Raw genomic sequence first — 7871 nt, 5'->3', positions numbered from 1 at the left:
ATAAAACACATTAACTTCTACAGATAACCTATAGGTCTTCTCAGGGTCCTCCAAAGTTTAAGTAGGATTCAATTCCTCTTCCCAAAGCTTGTATCCTAGCAAAACCCACTGGTGTTCAAAGTCTTGGAAAACTAAGGACTGTTGCCATCTGTAGCAAATGCTACTAGAGCAGTACAGATATTATTTGCACAAAAGGATCTGTTCATATTTCCTTGCCTCAATGAGAGGTAGAAATCCACCCCTGTGACCGAGGTTTAGCAACATCTACAACATCTGGGTAGCAACATCAACATAAGGGGATTCTGTTCCCTATGTGTTTTCCGTTCATGGACCCCTGCTCTTATATTCTGATTTCTGTACTGCTCTGTAACTGACAGAAGTTCTTGTTGATTTTAATCTTAATTTAAATTAACTCAATACCTGACTTCAAGGTCAAGGGAAAACTGTTCAAAATATCTTTGGTGTTATCAGATTTTGTGCAAGATTTAAACTTGAGAGTACTGAAATACGTTCAAACAATAATTACAATATGAAATATTTTTAGGACAGCATCAACAACAATGGTGGAATGTAGAAGTTTTCAGGAGCAGTGAGTTCAGTTGCTTCATGGGAGATTTAATGTCTTATGAAAACTAGAATTAGCATCACAAGTCCACAGGGCTCAGCTCCCAAGTACCAGTTTTGCAGATTTTTTCTGTGTTTGAATTTAGACATGTTAGAGGTGAAGAATGCTGATTCTCAGTCAAACTCTATGTGGAAGAAGAAATGTAGTGATTTGAGAAAGCAAATAAAAATTCTCAAAAGGAGTACCAATAGAGACCAGTTCCACTTCTGAAAATAAAATCCTGTGTTCTTGGAAGTCATTGTTCATTAGATTCAAAATAATGGAACTGTTAGTATGCTGTAAGTTTTGGACAGTTAATTCTTGTGAAGAGTTAATCTTATCTAAAAAAGGATAAAGACAATGCACTAAGCTGCCTGATGAATGAAATGAGTGTAGTACGTGCATCTTTCAAAACAAATACCTGAGATAAGAATTAAAATGTTTTCCAAAGATAAGAATCTGCAGTCGTCTCAGTACATCCTGAGATCACTGACTACAGAGTCTAACATTATTTCACACTGATCAGTTGATTTTTATTTTTTTTTTTACATATATATATATTTTTTTAAATGAGATTGGTTCCAGATACCACAAAAGTTTTCTGTCAACATTTGGGCACAGACAGTAAGCGTGGGAAACATTTAACCTGTTTCAACACACCCTCCACTGGCAAGCTGCTGAAACACCAACAGCATTTCATAGCAGCAACGGGTGGAATCTGCTGGGGTTTAGTTTTTTTCAAGGTAAGTCAGTGCACATTGTTACTGGAACCCGATTTATTGAGATTAATTGCTAGCTGGAAGGTTATAAGCACTGGTTTTGTTATTGTTGTAGCTCTCAACATCACAGCCATAGAAGAAGCAGCCGGAACCATCTGTCACTTGGTGTTTTCAAAGGAAAAGCTCAAATGACTGTAAACAACAAAACAGATCTATTTGATTAATCTAATTTGACTCAGAAGGTCAAATTTGGCACTCAGCAGCAGAAAAATCCAACAACTGCATTTTGTCATAACACATGAAAACTACTGCATTCATAAGAAGTTAAAAGTAATATGGAAAAAATAATTCTTAAAGTTCTTATCTTGGTTTCAGTATCTTCTATACAACTGCATGTGCAGATGCTTCTCCGGAAGAGCTCTTAAACTCTGTCCTTATCTCCCCCCATCAGTGTCTGCAGCAGTGAGGAGAGGAGGGGGCGGAAAGCTGGCTGGAAATTCCAGGGTGCATCTCATAGAGTTTCCCAACCATCTGGGACTCACCAATATGCACAGGAGCCTGCAACACCTTATGAGAACACTAGCATGAAATCAGCACCTGCCCGATACCTGTCTCATGCCCATCTTCTCCATACCTGAGCGATCATCTGTGATTTGCAGGCAAAAACCTCTTGACTGTCAACCCACTTGCCCACTTTCCTAGCAGGCTCATCCCACACAGTCCACGCAGTACTGTTGGGTATGATTACTTTATTCCCTACAGAAGCAAAACACAACCAAACCTTATCTTTTCGCTCCATAACCCTTGCTAACATCTTAACTTCTGTTGAAGTTAATTTTCACACAAGCTGGCTGAATGAGAACCTAATATCATTATAGGCTCCAGAAGCTGAAATGGTGACACTGATAGTTATGAATCTCTACAATAAATAGGTCAATGCACAGTTTCCTCATGTGTGGGACATAAAAGTTTGTTTTCAGAAACAACACTATTTCTCTCAGTACTTGAAAGGCAGGACAGGATTTCAGTAGTGAAGCTCCAGCCAGCGAGTAATTAATTAATGTCTTCAGTCTATGAAGCAGTCTTGAAATGGTTGGTTGACTGCCAGGTCTTCTCCATTAATCCTACTTTTATGTTTCACCACTTTGTCTTGCAAGTTTTGTTGTATGTATTCCAATATAGTTTGAACTTTGAAAGATGAAATGATGCCCTGACATATTCTTGGTGTGGTCTGCTGCCTGCTGCATGCAGCAGGTGAGGACTCAAGGAGATGTGAGGTAGATGGGATGAAATAGCTGTTTGGTGGGAAAATGAAAGACTGCTAGTCTGGTGTTGGGTCCATTACATTACTTGCTCCTTCTTTGTAGCAGTGGAAACACTGATGGTTAGTTCAACAATACTTATTTTCTCCTCTGTGTTTTGCTGTTGCTGTTTGTTTATTTGTTTTGTTTTCAAATATGGAGAAGGTATATATAGAGAAGAATATGCTCACTTTAGTAAAATGTTTTTGTTTTTTTTGTGTGTTTGTTTGTTTGTTGTTTGTTTTTGGTTTTGCCTTTGTTTTTTGCAATGGCCAACAATGCTTATTCTTTTAGGTAAGGACTACAAATTTATATGGGAGTTGTTAAGGTCAGTAACAGACCTTATCAAAATGAAGAACTTCCAATGTGTAGATAAATGCCCTGCGCAGCATGTGACTATCCTTATCAGGACACCCTCTTCTTTATTTCTGTAGCACCCAGATTCATTCAGCGTATACCTTCTATATTCTTTAGCGTATGTCATGAAGGCATCCTGAGGTTAAACAGGGTTTTAGCACTCCAAAAGTGACTTAAATACTGGAGCCACTCCTCAGTCTGGGAAGAGTACACAGTTGCCTGAACACGGTGCGGGATTATTTTAAAGAGATACACATACTTGTAGTGAGTACGGAAAGTTAGTACACTCACGATTCTGCGAGGGTAAATTTATAATACACTCACAATCCTGCGAGGGTTAATACACGTGCAAATGTGCACGGAAAGTTACACGTGCTTATGTGGAAGCATGGGAGGAAAATACACCCGCGATTATGCAAGGATTAATTTTACACATGCTCATATTGAGCACGGAAAGTTACACGTGCATATGTGCACAGAAAGTATAAATATACTCGCAGTCTTACGAGGAGTTTTACTCACACCCGTGGCGGCAAGGCAAGCGGAGTCTCCATCCCGGGGAGGGGGGCTCTTGGCGGCAGCATCTCACTTGTGCTCCAAGAGATCCGCGACAACAGGCGGAGTCTCGACGAGAGTCCCATTTTTTTTATTGGCTGATCAGATCTGACTGTGGGCATTCCAGAAGCTTCTCTGCACCCCCACCCTGGCTGCGGGTGCCCCTGAAGCTTCCAAATATCCGCCACACTGGCCGCGGGCACCCAGCGGCTTACTGGTGCCTTGGCACTCCCTTCTCCTAATGACCCTGGTCAGGGTGCTCTGGGGCCAAACAAAAGAAGCTGTTAGCCTCAAGTGGAGATGTGTTTACTCCTTCCATGATGAAGGAAGGAGGGGGAGAAAGGGGGGTTTGCATCCTGCCACAGCGTGTCGGATGGGTCCTACATATAAAAGATGCCTTCATGATCCAGGTGAGATCCATTAAAACAGCAGCTTCTTTCTGTTGTCTGGACTCATCTCTTTGCAGTTAAGTTACATGCAGTATGCAGAAAAAAGGCATTGAACAAAGGGTTTAGCTTTATACACCACTTTATTCTGACTTAGGGATACTTCACCTTTCAGCCCTAATAATGACCTTCTGAAATAATTTTGTGTGGGACAACTTCACCTACTGATGCAATACACAGGGAGTCTGGTTTAACGTTACCCTTCCCTTGGCATAGGTGGCAGTTGAGTCCCAGGCAAGTATAAGACAGTGGTGACTAAGAACAGCACTGGTACAAATGACTGCAGATCAGGCTTTTACACACTGCTCTCTGCAGTATTTTTGGTGAGTTCACAGTTTTGAATGCTTACTTATTGTGGCTACTGCTAGCTAACAGGCAATGCCTGAGAATGAATGAAAGCTCAAAGTTTACAGTCAGTTCAGAAAACAAGTACCGTTGGGCAGATGGTGACAATATCATGCAAACAAGTGCAAAGCAGCAGGAAGCTTTCAGGTCTGTTTAGCAATAAAAGTCTGTAGTGCAATCATTGATGGGATTTGTATTTAAGCTTATTTACATTTTAAGATTAGAAAGGCAACACCTCTGGTGGGGGCGGACCGTCACCCACATAATCCATTGACTGGCCTTTCACAGACAGAGCCTCACATCTGTTGTAAAGAGGCACCTGGGCAGGCAAGGTGGGCAAGGAGGGGGCTCACTTGCCATCTTGAACATGGGCTTGTCTCTATTTGCTCATTTCCTTTAAGCTACTGCCTTCAGCCTGGTAGGGGAATGTATCCCCTTGACTCTGTGTTTTTTCTGGTGGTTGTTCCTGTCTCTATCTCAGGGAGGGCAGAGCATGGTCCCACCAGCCTCTCTCTTTCTCAGACTCCCTGATGCTCATTAACCTTTCTGCTTCCTCCCATAGCTGTGCCACCAAAATCATCTAGTAGGAGTAGTTACATTTATACAATCCTAAAATTACATTCAGCCCTTTGAAGGCACCGTCGAGGCTGATGTGGCCCCTGGTGAAAATGAGTTTGACACCCCTGGACTAGTCCGACATCCCTGGACTAGTCCAACACCCCTGCTAAAGCAGGTATACTTAGGGCAGGTTGCACAATATCACTAAGATTTCCTTAGGCTTCCTTTTACTATTTATGTGCTTGTAGATCAGTTCTTGTTGCCTTTCACATACTTTAACAGACTCAACTCCAGGTTGGCCTTGACTTTTATAATCCTATCCTGCAAGATCAAAAAGCAGCTTTATACTGTTAGGTCATATGTTTCTGCTTCGACCTCTTGTACACTTCCTTTTCAGGTCTGATTTCAGATAAGTGTTCCTTTCTCATCCATGTAGACCACTTGTCATCTTTGCTTGTTTTCTTCCCTCCATTGCTTTCCTGTCTTTCCTAAAGAAGACTGGGACAGGCCAAGCCACGGTGATATGAGGAAAGACCAACAAGTGGCACTTTTTAAAGTTATTGCACAAGAGCATGAATATTAAGAATTCCAGGGACCCTTGAGAATTAATCATCTTTGCCCATGGGTAGAAGATGGGCCCAAAAAGTACAGTAGAGGTCTTCACACACACACTGGAAGCATATTACTAAAGGGAATCAAGTTCTCCAGTCAGAAAAATAGGCTGCACTGGTTCAAGATGACAAAGCTGTTTTATCATGGAGTGATGGGACTCATTTTCTATAAACGGGTCCTTGTTCCCTTTATCCCACCCACTTGAAGGACAATGAAATAACTTCTTGTTAATGCTAAAAATCATTAGCAAAAAAGAGATAATCTCTGCTATTTTACAGGGCTTATTGTAGAGTCTGTTACTAAGGCCATTGGTAAGCAACATTGGATGGAAGTCACTCAAAGGCTATTGTTTGTTTGGGTTCTAGATGAAGGAAGAAATAAACTGAGTCAATTTGCTTTGCTGAACTGTGAGGTAATCAAAGACCTGTTTTACACCACTGGTGAAATAATAGGAAGGGGAATAAAAAGAGAGGGAGGAAGCTGATGAAAGTCAGTAAGCATGCTGAAGGTTGTAGCTGACAAGCGAAGACACCTCTGAGAGCTGCTGCCATGGGTGGAGGTGTTGGCAGATGGCCAAGGCCTGTTTGTGTGGTTTAATCCAAAGTGCAAAATGAAGTCAAAAGGACTTCTTTTGATTTACTTGCTTCACTTACATCGTCTTCATTTTCTGGGTATCCTGTTAACAACTGTCTCTACTTGCAGTCAAAATCACAAACCCTCTGTTAATTTTCAACTTAGTCTCACTCTTTGCTTTCCATGTTCCTGTGTGAAGTTTCAATATTAGGATTAATTTTGTTTTCTCAGGCCAAACATGCCAACATTGCACTATGTGTGAGCCCTGAAGAGGGCCCACACTGTGACAATGCTCTGTCCTTGTCCTCATGGGAACGATGACCTGAGGATGTGGGCAAGTTAATCAGTTACTCTCCTGCAGGCAGGCAGAGAAGACCTGGAGGAAAACAGATCCCGTGGCTCATGGATGGCTCTTCAGTTCATGGACTGGGATCACCCATGCTTGAAAAAATCAAACCAGGTAATCAGGTCTGGCATCCAGAGAGCAGAATCTGAGGCAGGTGGTTGGGCCAGTGTCTGCCTGCATGGGGGGAGGTGGAAGGTGCCCAGTCCCGATGTCCCTCAAGTGCTGAATCTGACGTTTCTCTCAGCAGCAGCAAAAAATCTCTTGACAGTGCATCAGCTTCATGCAAGCAGTTTGTTTGACCCGGTCATTGGTTTTTATTCTGCAGCACCTCAGCCCTAGGTTTTATTTCAAAAGGATTAAAAGGAGTAATTTTATTTGCCTTCAAGATGCCCTCAGTAAAGGAAGCAGAGACTGGTGGCAGTGACAATTACTTGAGGTACCAAAATACCTGGTAGGAGGAAATAGTCAGTGAAAATATGCTGTTGTCCACTTGAGATTTAGGTCTTATTTTAGATGTAGTGACTCAAAATCATAATAATTATAAGCCAGAAGATATTTTAGATACCTTCTATTTGCATATTGTCCCCCCACATCCTTTTGCTCCATAGAATGAACCATCTTAGAAGAACTGTGGTTTGGTGTGTTTTACTTGTATGAAAATCCGATAGGGCCAAACTTGTCTCCATCACACTCCAGTGAAGACAAGACACTGCAAAGAAAATGTGGTTTTAACTCAAATGAAGACATGCGGCAGTTGCCCTGTCCCCAGGAACCAGAGAGTTTTGGCTCTCTGCCTTCATTTTTTTTATCACACTGGCTTCTGCAATGTTGACTATGGAAACCGTGAGTGATTTCAGCTTTCCATTAACTATCACCTAGTTTAGTATTTGAGTTCTGTGTTGCTTGTTATGTTAGTTCCAGGAATTAATGCCTGCCTGGAGGCACTTGAACAAAGCAGGGACTAGACATTTAACAGAATACTGTATGTGTCAAGCAGTTGTGCAGGGATTTCCAAGAGTCACTGGGATTTGAATAGGTTTTCTTGCGACATGCAATGGATAAATCAGTGAAAGCAGCCAACCCAAGAAAAGGAATAGCCAGATCAAAACTGGTACCACATCATCTGACTGAAAACTTTGATGATATGACAAAGCTAATTAGGGTCTCATTTGACAAGCAGTACCGTTGTGTTAAAAAGTGCAGTGAACATGTTAGGGAAGGCTCTGAAACAAATGAAAATAAGTGTAAACAGAAATCATGGCAGAACTTCTGGATGTATTCCGAGTCACAATCCAGCTCTCTATTTAGTACCACATGCAGCAGACAAATTTCCATTCTCCCTACTTTAGAAACTTGAGGCAACAAGGAGATTAAGGGATGAGGTCTCCAAAAAGCCAAATGGTCTGTGTGCCCAGGCCACTTTGCATGCAACGTGACTGAGTCATTCGTCTGCCC

The sequence above is a fragment of the Nesoenas mayeri genome, assembly GCF_963082525.1.
Source record: "Nesoenas mayeri genome assembly, chromosome: 1".
Classification (NCBI taxonomy): domain Eukaryota; kingdom Metazoa; phylum Chordata; class Aves; order Columbiformes; family Columbidae; genus Nesoenas; species Nesoenas mayeri.
This window is presented reverse-complemented; position numbering follows the sequence as displayed.